A 22,834-nucleotide genomic window follows, 5' to 3' on the forward strand; every position below is an offset into this window, starting at 1 on the left:
ATGTTCAAACATTTGTGTTCACTTAGTCAAGATATAGATTATGTGTGTGTGGGTGTTTGGGTTTAATGTCTTTTCAACAATTTTTCAGTCATATAAACGACGGTGTCTACTTGTAGCAGTGAGCACAATGCCCAACTTTATAGTGCTGCCTCACTGGAATATCACGCCGTAGACACGTGGTATGATACCCCACCCAGTCACATTATATAACGGGCTTACCAGTCCTAGCACTATCCCCTTAATGCTGAACGCCAAGCGAGGAAGCTGCTAGTACCATTTATACATCTTTGGTATTACGCGGCTGGGGATCGAACCCACGACCTCCCGCACTCGAAACGGAGGCTCTACCACTAGGCTACCGAGGCAGTAAAGATATAGATTATGTTCAAACATTCGTGTTCACTTAGTCAAGATATAGATTATGTTCAAACATTTGTGTTCACTTAGCTCTTAATACAATTTAGATTTTCACCAGAGGTATTTTTGAAACTTGATTTTCCGGTCAAGAGTTATTTTGCTATAAGTAATTTGACAGACAAACATTGCCTAAGTAGAGAATATATATAGATATTGTAAAAGATTTGCATTAACAGTGATATATTTAGATGGAATTCATTAGAAATGCATGTTTAAAAAAATGTTATTACCTCCCTTTGCACAACAAAGATAAGATTGGAAATTAATTAATTAAGAAACTACACACTATTTTAAAACTTGCCTTTTAGTTCATGTTGTTAAAATAGCCTGAGATCTATCAAATACAAGTAAAAAAATAATTTAGAAATTAACCTGGAACAAAATAGGGTTATTATAATACCGGTAGTAGCTTAGATCTGGGATGCTGTATTCGGATCGAGTGGACTTTGCCAGATCGGATCTCTCGAGGCAGGCAATTGCCAAGTTTGATCCGTCCTTGCAAAATCCACAAGAGCCAAATACAAAATCCTAGCTCTAGCTGTTGTTGTAATGACCCTTTTATTATATTCCTCCACCTTTTTGTTTGTTGTTTTGTTATCAAACAAAATCTTAATTAATGTTGTCAGTGTTGGAATAGAAGTGAGTTAAGTTTTTGTCTGCGTCAGGTTATACATATTAAATGAAAGTAGTCTGGCAACATACAATACAGAAGGTACAATACAGAATTTTTTCTTCCTATTCGTATTTACTTGTGAAATACAAGCTGTATTTTTGACAGAATTGATGTAAGTATATGATAAAAAGAAAAAAATATTTCCTCATTAAAGGACAAACTGTTAGAAAATTCAATAAAACATACATTTCTCATAGGGATCTAACTATTCTTTTACCAAAAACATCATAAAATGTTGCCAAAATGTGATTTACCACCTGTAAGAAAGATAGATTGTTTGAATGTTTTAAAGCTACTTTAAAAATTTAGGACAAAAATTGAAGTAAATTTACTGTAGTATCAGATATCTTCATGTGACCAATATTTCACAGAATTTAGAAACATTCTTGTAGCATATAGTTCAATATTCATGTTTGCCGAAACTTTTCCCTAAAAAGTAATTTAAATCCTAAGTGCTCATATTGGTTTAAATGACGTGCAGAATACTGATTCCAAAAGCTAATACTAATTCCTCCCTCGCTTAGCTCAGTAGGGAGAGCACAGATCTATGGATTGTGGGGTCATGAGTTCGATCCCCGGGTGGATCATATGTTCTCTGTGACAATTTGATAAAAGACATTGTGTCCGACATCATTCGTCCTCCACCTCTGATTCATGTGGGGGAAGTTGGTAGTTACTTGCGGAGAACAGATTTATACTGGTACAGAATCAAGGAACACTGGTAAGGTTAATTGCCTCCCATTATATAACTGTTGGAAAACAGCTTTAAACCCAAAACAAACAAACAAAAAGCATCGCAGATGTTTTATTGTATTTTAAAACAGATTTGTATGTTGCAGGAATGACTTGCACAAATTTCAATGTGAAAATGTTTGCACCAAAGGCTACTTTTACAAAATACAATTTTAACACATCTTGAGAAGACATTGTTTTTAACTAAAAATCATTTTAACCTGCAAGTGAAGTTGGACTGATGTGACTAAATCTGTTCTGAATAACCACAAGTATCCTTCAAGCTTTGAATTTGGGTTGGTACTCTAGAGACCTACATTGCATTTGAAACAAAAAGGCATGATGTTACCAGACTTTAACAACAGTAAAATGGGATTTTTCAAATTTATAGGAATAAACCGTTTGTAGATATCCATTGGGCTCGTGTCAAAACTGATTGATGACTAGGCTGCTTGTCTTACAGCTCTCTACAACAGAACTTACAGGAAATCTTCTAGAGTATTTTGGCAACTAAGCCTGGCTTGTTTTCTTCTCATGGTGTTGCAATATATAAAATAATAGAAAAGTTTATGAATTTTGTTAATACTATAATTAAATTTACTGTTGAAACATCTTATAAGTACTTCAGTTTGTTTTCCATCAAATGACATGCACAGATAATGTGTATATTTCATGCGCAGTATGAGAATATGGACCATTCTAGAATTTTTCTTCGGATTTTAAGAATTTCATTTATAGCTGGAAATGTTGGAATTCTAAAAATGCACGTGCCAGTTCTAGAATAGTGCATTTAAAGTGACATATAATGACTGTGTTTGAAATAAATAATTTGAGAGCAGCTTATACAGTTGAAACTCATCTCGAACTGGCTTACCTCATAATTCCCACTATCTTGAAGACATTTTAAAGTTGCGTCCTGAAAACACATGCACAAAATATTATTTTAAGTCAAACTTTGCTTGATCTCTTTGAATTTTAGATACCTAGTTCAACTGTATTTAATTTCTAAACTTATATTTTATAAGAATATTATTACCTAGAATTTCTGAACAATAACATGGATAACACTTTGGATCGGAGCATATAAAATGCATCAAAAATACAACTAGGGAATCAGTGTGTGGAAAGAAGCAAGCAAAAGTGTTGTCCTTAAAAAAACATTGATCATTTATGCTTATAATTATATCCTAAAATGTCAATGGACATATTGTTCAACTTTTAGTAGATATTAACAAACATGTCATAAAGTAGATCGCTAAGGGTTAGGTCCAAACGCAGAATTTGTGCAGAATCTCTCGTATGATAAAAGTCTGATATTGATCGAAAACTAGCCTAAGAATTAAATTCTTATAGGATGTAGATTTTATTCATAATTTTAAGCACCTCTTTTCTTCTTTCAGGACATCGTTTGGTTTACATGAGTACAAGGGTTGTTCCAGAAAATCGGGAACTTTTTTATTTCGAATGAGTGATGCATCAAATAATTATTTTAACGGATGTTATTTCATTGTATGCTCTACATGACAGTAGAGTTTAAAATTAAATATCTGTCATATTATTTGAGTATTTTTGTGCCCCCCAATGAGTGGTGGGGGCATATAGATTTGGTCGCATCCATCCGTCTGTCCGTCCATCCATCTAAAGTTCGTGACGAGCCAAGCTAAAAAAGTATTTGATATAAATTAATGAAACCTTGCATGAGTCTTTATCATGATATGAACTTTGCACCTTCTATTTTTTGTCTGGCTCCGCCTCCTATTTTTAGAGTTACGGCCCCAGAAATAGTCAAAAATGCACATTTTCACCTTGTGATGCCCCTAGCTCAAAAAGTATGATATATAAATGGTTGAAAACTTGCATGAGTCTTTATCATGATATAAACTTGCACTACTCTTTTTTTCTGGCTGGCTCTACCACCTATTTTTAAAGTTATGGCCCCTGAAATAGTAAAAAAGCACATTTTCACCTAATTATATGCCTAGCTCAAAAAGTATTTGATGTAAGTTCATGAAACCTTGCTTGAGTCTTTATCATAATGTGACCTTGCATATTTGGCATTCCTCTTGAGAATCTTAGTGCTTTTTACAGAGTTATGGCCCTTGATATTGACAAAATAGTGGATTTTTTGTTTGTGATGCTTATAGCTCAAAAAGTATATGGCCTATAATAATGAATTCTTTTCATAAAATGTTTGTTGAGGCTTTACCCCATTAAGACTGCAAACATTTGAATTATTTCCCCTTATTTGTGACAAATGTACCAGTGGGGGGCACACCCTGTGTCCTACAGACACATTCTAGTTTAAATAATGGACGGTAGTCAGTGCTAGTCGCGCATGCTCACTTTTGCCATTACAAAAAGATACAGCTTCATTTTATACTCGTGTAACTAACCCGATATATATCTCACATGGTTAAAATTCATATCATCTTGTAGAGTGTAATTAAGCTGTGTTTCAACTCTTTGATATCATTTATGTTAAAATAGTGGCGTAATTTTGAAAGTAAAGGTCGCATGCCATTTCAGAAATGGTGACATCAGGTAAGTTTGTGGCGCAGAATGTATTAAAGTTTTATCTTGCTCTCGTTTGGAATAACACGCCTAACCTTCCTTAAAAGGTTTGTGTCACGTAAAGACAAGTGTCTGCTAACATTTGCTGCACTTCCAGAATTTTCTATTTCTCTTTTTGTTTGTAAAGGAGTCGTACCGTGATTTACATAATATTTTTTAATACTTTCTGCGCCACAAAATTATCTGACGTCGCAATTTCTGAAATGGTGTGCGATCATTACTTACAAAATTACGTCACTATTTTAACGTTAGTAAAGTCAAAGACTTGAAACGCTACATAATCACAAGGCACACATTGCCGTTAACAACGATATAAATCTTAATCCTGTGAGATGTATATCAGGTAAGTTACATGAATTTAAAAGGAAGCCACTTCTTTTTGTAGTGGGAAAATTGAGAGTGCGCCAACTAGCACTGACTGCCGTCCATTATTTAAAAAATACTCAAATAATATGCCAGATATTTAACTTTAAACTCTATTGTCCTGTAGAGTATACAATGAAATAACATCCGTTAAAATAATTATTTGGTGCATTGCTTATTTTCGAAATAATAAAAAAAGTTACCGATTTTCTGGGACAACCGTCGTACTGTGCCAAAATTTGCCGTTTATCTCGTTAATATGATACCATGTTTCCATTTGCCAGGAAATTATACGTCCCTATGTAACAAAAATCACATCATAATACAAAGCGTTGATTAATTGTTAATTTTCATATGATACCATGTTTCCATTTGCCAGGAAATCATACGTCCCTATGTAACAAAAATCACATCATAATACAAAGCGTTGATTAATTGTAAATTTTCATATGATACCATGTTTCCATTTGCCAGGAAATCATACGTCCCTATGTAACAAAAATCACATCATAATACAAAGCGTTGATTAATTATTTATTTTCATATATTATTTTATTATGTCTCCCACACCACTGTATGGTTGGAGACATTGATTAACTCCTCTGTGTGTGAGTGCATGTGTGCGTGCCTGTCTGTCTGTGTGTCCGTATGTCACAAATCTTGTCGAACATTTCTCATTTGATCTTCACAAAACTTGAACAAAATGTGTTTGCCAATAAATCCTCGACCAAGTTCAATAACTAGCCAAATTGACCCAGGCACTTCGAAATTATGGCTCTTGAAACATATTTTTCATAATCGAAGCACTGAAAGTCTGATAAGGCAGTCGAGGTCTTGGTGCATGGTTGACTCAGAAACTACTACACTCGAAACCCGTTATAACGCTACTCGATATACCGCGGTATTTGTTATAACGCGGTAGGCTCTTGGCTTCGGAATTTTCAGGGGTAAAAAAAACAAACCAAGTCCGCGGATGTTATTTAATTTGATCATAACCAGCGTTAAAACTACATGTACCTTGTACTTTAACACCTTTGCCATGACAACTGTGTCAAAAATCAATAATTGTCTGCTAGCTTACTTGTTTGCGTATAGCTTTGTTAACGTTTGAATACATGTAGCATACATGCCATATCTCCCGCCGGGAGCCTTTTTCTCCCGTATTTTCAGTATATCTCCCGGTCTCCCGCCGGGACATGAAAACCTCCCATAAAAATAAAAAAATAAAAAAATTCTGTCGAAAAATCGTAATACATTACTGGTGGGTGGGGTATTGCATATATCGCTGATACGATCAACCCGAGTTATAAATTTAACCCCGCTAGATCCGCGGGTCTCGAGCCTTGGACCCTGACGACAGCGTTATAATGGGGTCCCAGTGTATATAGATGATTAGGCAGTTGTGGGAGACATGCGCTTTACTCAAAAGCAGCTCAAGTTTCTTATTGATTTTATTTTCTCTATATTGTTAATAATTAAAGAAAAAAGTAAAAATATTTAAAGATGACAATTTTTTAGCTGGCTTGAATTTTGTTCAGGTTGAGCTATTAGTACAGTCTAAACATCATTGAAAGGTTCTCTTCCAAATTTGTTTGAACAACTTGTCATAAACTGCTTGATAAATCTTTATCAGACTTGGTCTGTAACATCACTGTAAGGTTGTGTCTACAGTTAATTCAAATGTTGGCACTTGGCCTGTTTAAGAGGGCACTAGAGCTAAAAACAGAAAAACTGAAATATTTTCTTCTCATGATCTGCTAAATGGATCTTGATCAAACTTAATATGTAACATTATTATAAGATCCTCCACCAAATTTATTCAAATAGGGGCACTTGGGGCCTGCTAGAGCTAAAAATAGAAAAAAATAAACAGTTTCGTCTGATGATCAACCGCTTGATGGATTTTCATCAACTTTGGTTTGTAGCATCAATATAAGGGCCTCTCCCAATTTTGTTCAAATGATACTTGGCTCCTTGTAGGGTTAGTAAGAGCTAAAATAGAAATTCCATTAAACAATTTCTTCTCATGCACCATTGATCCTCATCCAACCTGGTGTGTAATATCATTACCATTTTTTTCAAATGGGGGTATGTTCCAACATTTAGGGACTGCTAAAGCTAAAAATAGATCAATTCTTAATGACTTCCCTCATGAACCCCTTGATAAATCTTCATCATACTTGGTCAGTAGCATCATTATAAGGCTTTTCCCAATTTATTTCAGAAATGGGCACTTGGCATCACTTAGGGGCTGCCACATTTAAAGAAAAGGAAATACCTAAATAAATGCATTGAACACTTTTAATAATGGATGTTTGGCAAAGTTACTCAGAAGCAAGGTTTAACATTAGAATGTTAATTTCCTCATGCTACTTAATTGAAATATTAGATACTTAATTATGTTTCAGATGTATGTTTATATATAATTTGTCAACAGTATTTTAGTTATATAACAACGGGCAGTTAAAGTAACCAGTGTTTCTAGATTCTGTACCAGCGCAAACCCTTTTTCCACATGTAACTGCCAACTTCCCAACATGAATCAGGTGGAGGACAAATGATTTCAGACATGTCTGTTCTCAAATTGTCATGGAGAACATCAAATTATGCCCATCTGGGGATTGAACTCATGAACCCATGATCCTTAGATCAGTGCTCTCCCTATTGAGCTAAGCAGGGAGCAATTATTTCATGAAGTCATACAGCGGAAATACTTAAAAGTACTGCTTGGTACATTTCATTTGAAAGGGGCTTATACTGTGAAATCATTTGATTTGATGGGCATGAAATTTCTTGGTTTTGGACAATAATGTTAGTTCATGGGGATATGAATTTGTGGGTTGTCAAATTTAACCTTTACCCTGCCAAATTTCAAAAATGGACTGGTCAATCATTCAGTTTGGGTAGTACCATTTATTGTCAAGCCCGCTTGCGGTGAGCTCGATATTGTCATCACTTATGGCGTTTGGGTGTATGTGCGTGGTTTGTGTGTGCATCTGTCGGAATTTGTCCGGACCATAACTTTGACATGCTTGGAACAGTCTTGTTTATATTTGGTATGAATGTTTACCTCAATGAGGAGTGTCATGCCCAAACCCCCATGTTCCTATCTCAAAGATCAAGGTCACAGTTGGAGGTCAAATGTCAAATTGAAGTTTGTCTGGACCATAACTTTGACATGCATGGACACAGGGCTCTGGAAATTTGCTGGTTTGTCAGTTTTGGACCGATTGTTTACTTTTCAGACTGATTCATGAAGTGAAAAAAAGAAAAAATCAGTCCCGTAAAAATGAAGAAAAGTATAAATTTCGGTCTGAAATCTCAGTACACGATCACGCAAGCAGGAAGTTGTTGGTTGCACTCTCAAATACTCAGTAAACGTGTCAAACAGTCTGATAGTCACCTTGGTAATTGGTCCGTAATTAGCATGTGACAAATCAGTGCTCGCGCGGCACATCCTTTAATGTTTGCAGGCAGCGATATATTAAACATTTTTGACTGGTTTCCAAATGCTTCTGACGGGGTCCCTCTTCTTTTATTTAGATAATTAGCTGACGGATTGTTTTATTTCAAAAGGCTATGTTTGAAGACGGGTAAAAGAAACAAATGGTCATTGCATTTAATTGGACATCACACGGGAAACTGATATACATAATTTTTATAATTACTTGATTTGTAAAAATTACATGATTCATTTTGGACTCCAGTTGAAACAAGTACAGAAAATTGTCTTTGCAACCTTACTGTTCAAAAAAATGGACTGGCAAACCCGAATGATAAAGAAAACCGCAGTAGCTGACCAGCATGGTTATCAAATTGGTCTTTAAAAAAACGTTTCAAAATGAAATTTTGTTTACATCAGAAGAGAACATATAACTTTATAAAACGTAGTTGCTTATTGAAGTACAACACCAGTGAAAAGAAATATCTGCGGCCAACCCACGTAACCTTTTGGTACTATACACATGGGAAATTCGATCCCAGCGTTCACATAACAACACATTCTGTCCACGGCATAGTATTCTAAAAATACTAAGGATATTTGGCAGAGACTATGTGTCGAGTAAATCACTTTGACGCAATTTGTATTTTATAAAAGTCCATCAAATAATGAGGAAACATCACAAAGTATACTCTACTGTGTATACGGTTCCGAAATTAGGTGCGTTGGCTTTTAGACTAGTTAGATACTCAGTGTCAAGAAAACAATTCCTCGGCAAATTTATCCTTGCAAGTATTTTCTCAGAAAAACATCGAAATTTAAACAAAGTAACGATCACATATAACATTGAATAACTGTTTTCATTGTATGGTAACTCGTGGTGACCGGTAAATCATTTTTAGCTCATCTGATTTTTTGAAAAAAAATGATGAGTTATTGTCATCACTTGAGCGGTGTTGGCGTCTGCGTCGGTGTTGCCTGGTTAAGTTTTATGTTTAGGTCAGCTTTTCTCTTACACTATCAAAGCTATTGCTTTGAAAGTTGGAACACTTGATCACCATCATAAGCTGACCCTGTATAGCAAGAAACATAACTCCATCCTGCTTTTTGCAAGATTTATGGCCCCTTTTGTACTTAGAAAATATCAGATTTCTTGGTTAAGTTTTATGTTAAGGTCAACTTTTCTCCTAAACTATCAAAGGCTTTCAAAGCTATTGCTTTGAAACTTGCAACACTTGTTCACCATCATAAGCTGATCCTGTACATCAAGAAACATAACTCCATCCTGCTTTTTGCAAGAATTATTGCCCCTTTTGGACTTAGAAAATCAGTTTTCTTGGTTAAGTTTTATGTTTAGGTCAGCTTTTCTCCTAAACTATCAAAGCTATTGCTTTAAAACTTGCAACACTTGTTCACCATCATAAGCTGACCCTGTACAGCAAGAAACATAACTCCATCCTGCTTTTTGCAAGATTTATGGCCCCTTTTGGACTTAAACTCTTAAACTATCAAAGCTATTGCTTTGAAACTTGCAACACTTGTTCACCATTATAAGCTGACCCTGTACAGCAAGCAACATAACTCCATCCTGCTTTTTGCAATAATTATTTCCCCTTTTGGACTTAGGAAATCATTTTCTTGGTTGAGTATTATGTTTAAGTCAATTTTCCTCATAAAGTATCAAAGCTATTGCTTTAAAACTTGCAACAGTTTTTCACCATCATAACTCTATCCTGCTTTTTGCAAGAATGTTGGCCCTTTTTAGACTTAGAAAATCATGGGTAGGACAATATTTCTATTATACAAAAAAATCAGATGAGCATCAGCACCCGCAATGCGGTGCTCTTGTTAATGCATGACATACTTCAATGAGAAGGAATGTCATGTGCAAACCCTATGTTCCTATCTCAAAGGCCAAGGGTCAAATTGAAGAATGAGTTTGTCCGGAGCATTTCTACTTCCTGCATGGTGGGATTTTGATTTAACTTGGCATGAATGTTCACCATTATGAGACGGAGTGTCCTGCGCAAGAACCAGGTCCCTAGGTCTAAGGTCAAGGTCACACTTAGAGGCCAAAGGTGCTGGCGGGCTTGACATTCTGCTCATGGGCATGCAGAATTTATTTCTAGTTATTCGAAGGGGTTTTCACTGAAAATTTACTGGCTGAATAGCGAACAGGGCAGACAAAGATCAGCCTGCACAGATGTGCAGGCTGATCTCGGTCTGCACTAGTCACATAGGCAAAATCATTTGCTGCCAGAAGGCTAAAGGTTAACATAAGACAAATAGGGGTTCACTTTATATTTATTGGGATTATTTTTATGTATTGACACAACCACACAATCCATAGAAAAAATAGTCACTCACAAATATGTATGATTTCACAGTATTTCACCAAATAGTTTTCATTTTGTCTTGATTTGTGAAGAAAATATGTTTTTGTATCTACCTTTTCAAATTTTTTTCATCCCAGGTCTGATACTTGTGTCTGAGATATTTTCCCAGCTCTATTACATTAAGGTCAGTAGTTCTTTATTAATCTGATATTATGTAAAACAATGACAGCAGATGTATTCAAACAAACAACGTCAGAAGAATGGTGAAAACCGCCTATAACTTGGAACTAAAAAGGTTTTCAAATGTTTGAACTTCACAAGATGCAGTTTTGAAGAAAATATACCAAAACAGTGAAAATTTGATTTTTCGTTTGTTATCAATTTAAAATATTCCTTTTCTATCAAAATCTGACTGCAACAGCTCATTTAAATGTCCATTTCTGGACAAATCTTAATTTTTGCCCATGTTTTCTTATAGAATGGTCTGTATGCTCTTACAGTGCAGAACATACCATATACATTGAATTTTTCTCTCAAATTGTATATCAGGTACATTTGTGGAGATTTGTACTTGTTTGAAATAAAAAGTTATGTCTTAATATTTTGTTTTCATTTTTTTTTACAGAATATAGAAACTTGAGTGCTGAAGAGAAACAAGTCCTTTCCAGGATTTTGTGTAGGAAATTGAAAAAATACATTGTTCAGTTGTGAAATGTCGTTAGATATTTTAGCAGCATTAATTTAGGGACCAAAGGCCTTTACTTATAAATTTGGTTAATGTCTGATTTATTCTAGTATGCTTTTGTCTGTTAAAACACTCCTGTACTAGAATGATGTCACGTTTAACGTGAGGTGACGGTGACCTAGAAAGAGCACTACTATATTTTATCTACTGTTTTAGATTAAGGGCATATAAGAATCGAAATAATTTATAGCAAAACCATCTTTTAACACTGTTTATACACTTGGGCAGTAATACGACATACAAATAATTTTATTTACACCCGAGTGAAATTATTGAGCCCGACATATAACCACCCATGGTGCATAAATAGTGTTAAAACACTTTTCCTATAAATTATTTCTTATTTGAACCATTCCAATATATAGTATATCCTGTTTATTTTTAGGTATTGGACCTTAAATGAAAATTGGCATTACTGTCAAATTACGTATTCATGGTACGAAACTGTGGCATTTTCCAGTTCACTGTTATGCAAAAGTTCTGTTCCGGATGAAAGATGCTAAAATAGCTTACAAGCACAAATAATCACATGGAAATTGAATATTAATTGAGGGAAATTGCTAAGTATGGTTACAGGATATTACAGGAGTGGCATACTGAATTTATTAAATAAGTTGAATAAAATGATGAAAATACAAAACCCTGCCAAGCATTTTTTCAATTTTATTAAACGTTGAATAAATTCAATGTGGAAAGACACAAATTTAATATTCTTTTTGTCACATATAAGCTTTTCCCGTTGAAACATGAAAAATTCTTCTTTCTTCACCTATTATGGACCAAGCAACCTAATCTCCTATTCTTAAAGATGCTCTTGGCAGTTTCCTGACTTTTTTTCGCAATAATAGATTTTGATGAAATGTTCTGTATTACAAGGTTATGTTATGATGTATTGAAAAATGAAATAAAAATACTAGGTCACCAGCACTGTTTCAGTTTTGTTTGGCCCGAGATATGATGCTATTTTGAACATTTTTCAAAATTTCCATACTCCTACCATGCATTTCAGTAAAGTACAATAACAAGCATAAATTTGAAATTTAAGCATTTTTATATCCCCACCAAACATGTTTACGGGGGCAATATAGGAGTCAGTTTTGCTGCGTCTTGTCCCGAAATCTATTATCTCAGTTATTACTAAATGGATTTGATTCAAACTTAAAATAGATGTTCCACCTTATCACCCACATCATGTGACACAAGGTGCATAACCCTGACACCATTTCTTCATGAATTATGCCCCCTTTCACTTAGAATTTAAAGTTAATTTTGATGCATTTTCACTATATCTCAGTTATTACTAAATGGATTTCATTCAAACCTAAAATAGATGTCCCCCGTTATCACCCAAATCATGTGACATAAGGTGCATAACTCTGACAACAAATTTTCATGAATTATGCCCCTTTTACTTAGAATTTTAGATTAATTTTGATGCATTTTCACTATATCTCAGTTATTACTACATGGATCTGATTCAAACTTAAAATAGATGTTCCACCTTATCACCCACATCATTTGATACAAGGTGCATAACTCTGACACCAAATTTCCATGAATTATGCCCTCTTTTACTTAGAATTTTAGGTAAATTTTTATGCAGTTCCACTATATATCATTCTGATCGGCTTAGAGCTAAAGGGAAGTAACCATTTTTTAGCTCACCTGTCACATAGTGACAAGGTGAGCTTTTGTGATCACGCAGCGTCCGTGCGTGCGTCCGTCCGTAAACTTTCGCTTGTGACCACTCTAGAGGTCACATTTTTCATGGGATCTTTATGAAAGTTGGTCGGAATGTTTATCTTGATGATATCTAGGTCAAATTCGAAACTGGGTCACGTGCCATCAAAAACTAGGTCAGTAGGTCTAAAAATAGAAAAACCATGTGACCTCTCTAGAGGCCATATATTTCACAAGATCTTCATGAAAATAGGTCAGAATGTTCACCTTGATGATATCTAGGTCAGGTTTGAAACTGGGTCACGTGCCATCAAAAACTAGGTCAGTAGGTCTAAAAATAGAAAAACCTTGTGAACTCTCTAGAGGCCATATATATCACAAGATCTTCAGGAAAATTGGTCAGAATGTTCACCTTGATGATATCTAGGTCAATTTTGAAACTGGATCACGTGCCTTCAAAAACTAGGTCAGTAGGTCAAATAATAGAAAAACATTGTGACCTCTCTAAAGGCCATATTTTTCATGGGATCTGTATCAACGTTGGTCTGAATGTTTATCTTCATGATATCTAGGTCAAGTTCGAAACTGGGTCACGTGCGGTCAAAAACTAGGTCAGTAGGTCTAAAAATAGAAAAACCTTGTGACCTCTCTAGAGGCCATATATTTCAATAGATCTTCATGAAAAAAGGTCAGAATGTTCATCTTGATGATATCTAGGTCAAGTTCGAAAGTGGGTCATGTGCCTTCAAAAACTAGGTCAGTAGGTCAAATAATAGAAAAACCTTGTGACCTCTCTAGAGGCCATATTTTTCATGGGATCTGTATGAAAGTTGGGCCTGAATGTTCATCTTGATGATATCTAGGTCAAGTTCAAAAGTGGGTCATGTGCCATCAAAAACTAGGTCAGTAGGTCTAAAAATAGAAAAACCTTGTGACCTCTCTAGAGGCCATACTTGTGAACGGATCTCCATAAAAATTGGTCAGAATGTTCATCTTGATGATATCTAGGTCAAGTTCGAAAGTGGGTCACGTGCCATCAAAAGTAGGTCAGTAGGTCAAATAATGAAAAAACGTTGTGACCTCTCTAGAGGCCATATTTTTTATGGGATCTGTATGAAAGTTGGTCTGAATGTTTATCTTGATGATATATAGGTCAAGTTTGAAACTGGGTCAACTGCAATCAAATACTAGGTCAGTAGGTCTTGAAATAGAAAAACCTTGTGACCTCTCTAGAGGCCATACCCTTGAATGGACCTTCATAAAAATTTGTCAGAATGTTCATCTTGATGATATCTAGGTTAAGTTTGAAACTGGGTCACGTGGCCTAAAAAACTAGCTCAGTAGGTTAAATAATAAAAAAAAAACTTGTGACCTCTCTAGAGGCCATACTTTTCAATGGATCTGTATGAAAGTTGGTCTGAATGTTCATCTTGATGATATCTGGATCAAATTTGAAAATGGGTCAACTGCGGTCAAAAACTAGGTCAGTAGGTCTAAAATTATTAAAATATTTTGACCTCTCTAGAGGCCATATTTTTCAATGTAGCTTCATGAAAATTGATCTGAATGTTCACCGTGATGATATCTAGGTCAATTTCGAAACTGGGTCACGTGTGGTCAGAAACTAGGCCAGTAGGTATAAAAACAGAAAAACCTTGTGACCTCTCTAGAGGCCATATTTTTCATTAGATCTTCATGAAAATTAGTGAGAATGTTCACCTTGATGATATCTAGGTAAAATTCAAAACAGGATCACGTACCTTTGAAAACTAGGTCAATAGGTCAAATAATAGAAAAACCTTGTGACCTCTCTAGAGACCATATTTTTCAATGGAGCTTCATGAAAATTGGTCCGAATTTTTATCTTTATAATATCTAGGTCAAGTTCAAAACTGGGTCACATGAGCTCAAAAACTAGGTCACTATGTTAAATAATAGAAAAAATGACGTCATACTCAAAACTGGGTCATGTGGGAAGAGGTGAGCGATTCAGGACCATCATGGTCCTCTTGTTTAATTTTTGTACTGAGTTACCTCCCCTTAAATTCCAAGAAATAGAAATTTTATTTTTAGATTTTCAATATTTTAGGTATTTTTCTAACATTTTTATTATTAGTCCAATGTTAAAAGTAAATACATTTTTCTGTGGTAACATGTGTTGATAAGACACTTTTTAGCTCACCTGTTACGAAGTGACAAGGTGAGCTATTGTGACCGCTTGATGTCTGTCGTTGTCCGTCGTGCGTCGTCCGTCAACAATTTGTAAAAAAAAACTTCTTCTTGAAAACCACTGGGCAGAATTACACCAAACTTCACAGGAATGATCCTTGGGTTGCAAAATTGTTCAAAGAATTGAATTCCATGCAAAACTTTAAAAATCTTCTTCTCAAAAACCAGAAGCCCTAGAGCTTAGATATTTGGTGTGAAGCATTGCCTAGTGGACCTCTACCAAGTTTGTTCAAATCATGACCCCGGGGTCAAAATTGACCCCGCCCCAGGGGTCACTTGATTTTATATAAGAAAATCTTAAAAAATCTTCTTCTCAAAAACCAGAAGGCCTAGAGTAAGATATTTGACATGTAGTATTGCCTAGTGGACCTCTACTAAAATTGTTCAAATCATGACCCCGGGGTCAAAATTGACCCCGCCCCAGGGGTCACTTGATTTTACATAGGAAAATCTTCAAAAAATTTCTAAAAATAAACCAGAAGGCCTAGAGCTTAGATATTTGACATGTAGCATTGCCTAGTGGACCTCTACAAAATTTGTTCAAATCATGACCCTCTGGGTCAAACTTGACCCCGCCCCAGGGGTCACTTGATTTTACAAAGGAAAATCTTCAAAAAATTTCTAAAACTAAACCAGAAGGCCAAGAACTTAGATATTTGACATGTAGCATTGCCTAGTAGACTTCTACAAAATTTGTTCAAATCATGACCCCGTGTCAAACTGACCCCACCTCATGGGGTTACTTGATTTTACCTAGAAAAATCTTCAAAATTTTCTGAAAATAAACCAGAAGGCATAGAGCTTAGATATTTGACATGTAGCATTGCCTAGTAGACCTCTACAAAATTTTTTCAAATCTTGACCCCCCCAGGGAAAAACTGACCCAGCCCCAGGGGTTACTTGATTGTACATAGGGAAATCTTCATAATTTTTCTAAAAATAAACCAGAAGGCCTAGATTTTAGATATTTGATATGTAATATTGCCTAGTAGACTTCTACAAACTTTGTTCAAATCATGACCCCTGGGGTAAAATTGGCCTCGCCCCAGGGGTTACTTGATTGTACATTGGAAAATCTTCCAAAAAATTTCTAAAAGTCATCAGTTTGACATTTGAAAGATGTAGCTCATATTACTCAGGTGAGCGATCCAGGGTCATCATGATCCTCTTGTTTCCGTTTTATATCATTCTAAGTATTTTTATGCCCCCCCTTCGAAGGAGAGTTATATTGTTTTGCAGATGTTGGTCGGTCGGTCGGAATGTAGACCAGTCCGTTTCCGGATGATTACTCAAGAACGCTTGGGCCTAGGATCATGAAAGTTGATAGAGAGGTTGGTCATCACCAGCAGATGACCCCTATTGATTTTGAGGTCTGTATGTCAAAGGTCAAGGTCACAGTGACCCTGAATAGTAAAACGGTTTCCGGATGATAACTCAAGAACACTTGGGCCTAGGGTCATGAAAGTTGATAGGGAGTTTGATCATGACCAGCAGATGATCGCTATTGATTTTGAAGTCTGTATATCAAAGGTCAAGGTCACAGTGACCCTGAATAGTAAAACGGTTTCCAGATGATAACTCAAGAACACTTGGGCCAGGGATCATGAAAGTTGATAGGGATGTTGTTCATGACTAGCAGATGACCCCTATTGATTTTGAGGTCAGTATGTCAAAGGTCAAGGTCACAGTGACCAGGAACAGTAAAATGGTTTCCGGGCAATAACTCAAGAACGCTTGGGCCTAAGTTTCAGGAAAATTGATAGTTAGGTTGGTCATGACCAGCAGATGATCCCTATTGATTTTGAGGTCATTAGGTCAAAGGTCAAGGTCACATTGGCCAGGAACAGTTAAACAGTTTCTGATCTTCTTGTCCAAAACCATAGGGCCTAGGGCTTTGATATTTGGTATGTAGCAAAATCTAGTGGTCTTCTACCAAGATTGTTCAGATTATTTCCCTGGGGTCAAATATGGCCCCACCCCAGGGGTCACATGGTTTATATAGACTTATATAGGAAAAATAATTGAAAAACATCTTGTCCAAAACAACAGGGCCTAGGGCTTTGATATTTTGTATATGACATCATCTAGTGGTCCTCTACTAAGATTGTTCAAATTATTCTCCTAGGGTCAAATATGGAACTGCCCTGGGGGTCACATGGTTTACATAGACTTATATAGGGAAAAACTTTGAAAATCTTCTTGTCCAAATCACAAAGAGTATGGCTTTGATATTTTGTAATGTAGCATCATCTAGTTGTTCTCTACCAAGTTTGTTCAAACTATCCCTCTCGGGTCAAATATGGCCCCGCCCCAGGGGTCACATGGTTCATATAGACTTATATTTCGGGAAAAACTTAGAATCTTCATGTCCGTAACTTACATCATTCAAATTTGGACCACATGTATAGTTTTGAGTGGCAAGATGAACCTTGACATGAGTTGACCTTGATCTTGACCTAGTGACCTACTTTCACATTTCTGTAGCTACAGCCTTCAAATTTGGACCACATGTATAGTTTTGAGTGGCAAGATGAACCTTGACATGAGTTGACCTTGATCTTGACCTAGTGACCTACTTTCACATTTCTGTAGCTACAGCCTTCAAATTTGGACCACATGCATAGGTTTGTTTACTGAAAAAAACTTTGACCTTGTTATTGACCCAGTGACCTTCTTTCACATTTTTGAAGGTACAGGCTTCAAATTTGGAACACATGCATAGTTTTTTGTTCCAAAATAAAATTTGACCTTGATTTTGACCTAGTGACCTACTTTCACATTTCTCAAGTTACAGCTTTCAAATTTGAACCACAAGCATAGTTTTGTGTACTGAAATGAACTTTGATCTTGAGATTGACCTAGTGACATACTTTCACATTTCTGAAGGTACAGGCTTCAAATTTGGACCACTTGCATAGTTTTGTGTTCCGAAATAAAATTTGACCTTGATTTTGACCTAGTAACCTACTTTCACATTTTCAAGCTACAGCCTTTCTGTTTCTTTCGCAATTACTGAATGCATCAAGGGGGGCATTTCGTGTTCGATGAGCTCTTGTTTTGTATATTGTTTTGAAGATGTCAGTCGGTCAAAATGTAGACCAATCCGTATCTGGATGATAACTCAAGAACGCTTGGGCCTAGGTTCATGAAAATTGATAGGGGCGTTGGTCATCACCAGCAAATGACCCCTATTGATGTTGAGGTCTGTTTATTAAAGGTCAAGGTCACAGTGACCCTGAATAGTAAAAAGGTTTCCAGATGATAACTCAAGAACACTTGGGCCTAGGATCATGAAAGTTGATAGGGAGGTTGGTCATCACCAGCAGATGACTCCTATTGATTTTGAGGTCTGTATGTAAAAGGTCAAGGTCACAGTGACCCTGAACAGTAGTTTTGGTTTCCAGATGATAACTCAAGACCGCTTAGGCCTAGGGTCATGAAAGTTGATAGGGAGGTTGATAGGGAGGTTGGTCATGACTAACAGGTGACCCCTATTGATTTTGAGGTCAGTATGTCAAAGGTCAAGGTCACAGTGACCAGGAACTGTAAAATGGTGTCCAGGCAATAACTCAAGAACGCTTGGGCCTAAATTTTAGGAAAATTGACAGTTAGGTTGGTCATGACCAGCTGATGACCCCTATTGATTTTGAGGTCATTAGGTCAAAGGTCAAGGTCACATTGGTCAGGAACAGTAAAACGGTTTCTGATCTTGTCCAAAACCATAGGGTGTAGGGCTTTGATCTAGTGGTCCTCTACCAAGATTGTTCAGATCATTTTCCTGGGGTCAAATATGGCCCCACCCCGAGGGTCACAATTTTTATATAGACTTATATAGGAAAAAACTTTGAAAAACCTCTTGTCCAAAACCACAGGGTCTAGGGCTTTGATATTTTGTATATGACATCATCTAGTGGTCCTCTACTAAAACTGTTTAAATTATTCCCCTAGGGTCAAATATGGCTCCGCCCTGGGGGTCACATGGTTTACATAGACTTATATCGGGAAAAACTTTGAAAATCTTCTTGTCCATACCACAAAGAGTATGGCTTTGATATTTTGTAATGTAGCATCATTTAGTGGTTCTCTACCAAGTTTGTTCAAATTATTCCTCAAGGGTCAAATATGGCCCTGCCCCAGGGGTCATATGGTTCATTAAGACTTATATAGGGAAAGACTTAGAATCTTCATGTCCATAACTTACATCATTCAAATTTGGACCACGTGCATAGTTTTGAGTGGCAAGATGAACCTTGACATGAGTTGACCTTGATCTTGACCAAGTGACCTACTTTCACATTTCTGTAGCTACAGCCTTCAAATTCGGACCACATGATTGTGTAGGTTTGTGTACCGAAAAAAAACTTTGACCTTGTTATTGACCTAGTGACCTACTTTCACATTTTTGAAGGTACAGGCTTCAAATTTGGACCACATGCATAGTTTTTTGTTCCAAAATAAAATTTGACCTTGATTTTGACCTAGTGATCTACTTTCACATTTCTCAAGCTACAACCTTCAAATTTGAACCACAAGCATAGTTTTGTGTACTGAAAGGAACTTTGATCTTGAGATTAACCTAGTGACCTAATTTCACATTTCAGAAGGTACAGGCTTCATATTTGGACCACTTGCATAGTTTTTTGTTCCGAAATAAAATTTGACCTTGAGTTTGACCTACTTTCACATTTCTCAAGCTACAGCCTTCAAATTTGAACCACATGCATAGTTTTGTGTACCGAAATGAACTTTGATCTTGAGATTGACCTAGTGACCTACCTTCACATTTCTCAAGCTACAGGCTTCAAATTTGGACCATATGCATATTTTTGTGTTCTGAATTGAAATTTGACATTGATTCGTATCTATTACCTACTTTCACATTTCTCAAGCTACAGCCTCCGAATTTGAAGCACATGCATAGTTCTGTCTACCGAAATGACCTTTGACCTTGAAATTGATCTAGTGACCTGCTTTCACATTTCTCAAGCCACAGCTTTTTAAATTTGGACCACATACACATCGTTTTGTACCGAAATGAAATTTGACCTTAATTTTGACCTTGAGCTAGTCTTGAAATTTGGAACATTCAAAAATGGCTCAGTGGATGGCGACAAGATCACTCTGTAATCTCTTGTTAGGTTAATAGGTTAAATGTCAAGGTCCGATTAAACCAGAATGGTGGAACTTTTGTTTACAGTGAGCATATAATTTCTGTTCCTTGTGCAATTACTGAATGCATAAAGGGGGGCATTTCGTGTTCGACGAGCTCTTGTTAAAATTTCTTATGGTTGCCATTCTTCTGTGACAAGACCGTATTGTGTGGGTACTCTTGTGGCAGTTCTAGTTATAACAGAAAACACATGCTCAGAGAAATCAAAAGAAACTGAATTTGTAAAAAAAAATAGTTGTTCTGAAGACCCAATAGTTATTTTTAGCTCAACTATATGAAGTATAAGGAGAGCTATTCTACTCGACCCGGCATCGGCGTCGGGTCTTTCCGCGTCCCCACCTTGGTTAAAGCTTTTTTTACACTTCCTCTTTTTTCCTATCTCTGTAATTACTTGATAGATTTGATTCAGACATAAAATAGTTATTCCTCATTATCACCCACATCATCTGACATAAGGGCCATAACTTTGACACCAATATTTCATGATTTATCCCCCTTTTCACTTAGATTTTTGATGCACTTTCACTCCATCTCTGTTATTACTGAATGGATTTGATTCAAACTTAAAAATAATTAATTATCATCATCACCCACATGACATGACACAAGATGCCTAACTCTGGCACCAATCTTTTAAGAATTATGCCCCCTTTTACTTAGAATTTAAGGTTAATTTTGATGCATTTTCACTATATCTCAGTTATTACGAAATGCATTTGATTCAAACTTGAAGTAGTTGTTTCACATCATCATCCACATCATATGACACAAGGTGCATAACTCTTGCACCAATATTTTATGAATTATGCCCCCTTTTTGCTTAGAAGTATACTTATATAGTGTTTTGATACACTTTATCTTTACCTCTCTTATTACTTAATATTTCTGACAGACTTGAGCTATTGTGCAGTATCTTCATCCACCATTAGAGTCATTAAACACTCCAATGACAGCTCCAGTTTCACTGTCCAGCATCGAAATAGACAAGCGTGCTGTCTCCTGTGACAGCTCTTGTTTTATATTTTTGTTGACCTTAAGTTGGTATTTCTGCTATTTTATCTAGTTTCGCATAATAGAACTAAATCAAACTCTGCATGTCTACCTAATCTAAAACAAAAAGAAAATTTGTAGGTCACCATATTAGATTTGGCTTACATTAACTTACAACGAGGGTGGGTGTGGCGGGCATTTATAGAACGCAGGTTGGTACAAAATACGTAATCAATTTTTATTTCAAACAAGGTCATATATTCAGCAAAACTCTGACAGTATTCTGTTTTTGTCCACAGTTCAAGGCAAATATAGTTAACAATAGGACCAAATGGTCCTAGGTGTCTCACCTGAGGAACATCTGGAATAAAACTGGCTTGAGGTGTGACTAAAGATACTGTTTTTCTGTATTCTTAAAGAAAGAAACAGAGACAAATCATTCCAGCTGCTGCATCCTTAACCTTTAACCTATTCATCTTAAAAAAGCAATAGGGGTTATCTACTCTATTTGGCCAATCATCCTACCAAGTTTGAAGGGTGTAGGTTAAAGGCTTCTAAAAAAATGCTATGGAAACTATTTTCAGTGTTTATCCATATTCGGGAACAATCTGTTTCAAACGGATAATGGCGGAAATGTACGGAATTCCGTTAGGACTATCGCCATTGAATGTGTTCATCTGAAACGCGATACTCGATAGTACAATGATGAAAACGCAAACAAAACTACGATAACGACACCACGATGATGATAATGCGATACTACGATAACAAAAATGCGATAATATGATAGTACAATGATGATAATGCGATATACTTTCGTGTTTTCACCATTGTCGAATATTTGTGATGTTCCAATTTCAGTGTGGTTATGTGTCTTATGGAATTTAATATTGATAACTTGAGTTTTACAGGACATGCATTTGCTTCAATTTTATTTTCAGTGTAGAAATAAAAGCCATCATATTTGTGAAAATATCCGTCAACATATTTGTTGAAATATTCATGTCAGCAAAAAAAACCCGCTCTAATCATGGTACAATATGACATTCTCTTTTGTTGTTTTTAATCTTGTACTACATAGAAAAGTCAAAGCAATAGACCTGCAGAGTGTTTGCCAAATCACATATTTGGTTTTAGCTGAAAAACGATATACAGCCCATGAACAAGCAACAGAAATCATTTTGAATTTTACCAGTGCTTAAATAACAAGATAAATAGAAACCAAAACACTGGAGGGGGAATTCTTCTGTGCGCATGGGTACCGGAAGGCGTAGTACGCTGATGATAACGCGACAGTATGATGGTGATAACGCGACAGTATGATGGTGATAAAGCGACAATACAATGATGATAACATGACAGTACGATGGTGATAACGCGACAGTACGATGGTGATAACGCAATAGTACGATAATGAAATTGCAAAATCACGATACTAACTGGACTGTTCTATCTTCCGATTTGGGCGGTACCATTTATGATTCGA

This window comes from Mercenaria mercenaria, chromosome 11 (assembly GCF_021730395.1).
Source record: "Mercenaria mercenaria strain notata chromosome 11, MADL_Memer_1, whole genome shotgun sequence".
In the NCBI taxonomy this organism is placed as follows: Eukaryota; Metazoa; Mollusca; class Bivalvia; order Venerida; family Veneridae; genus Mercenaria; species Mercenaria mercenaria.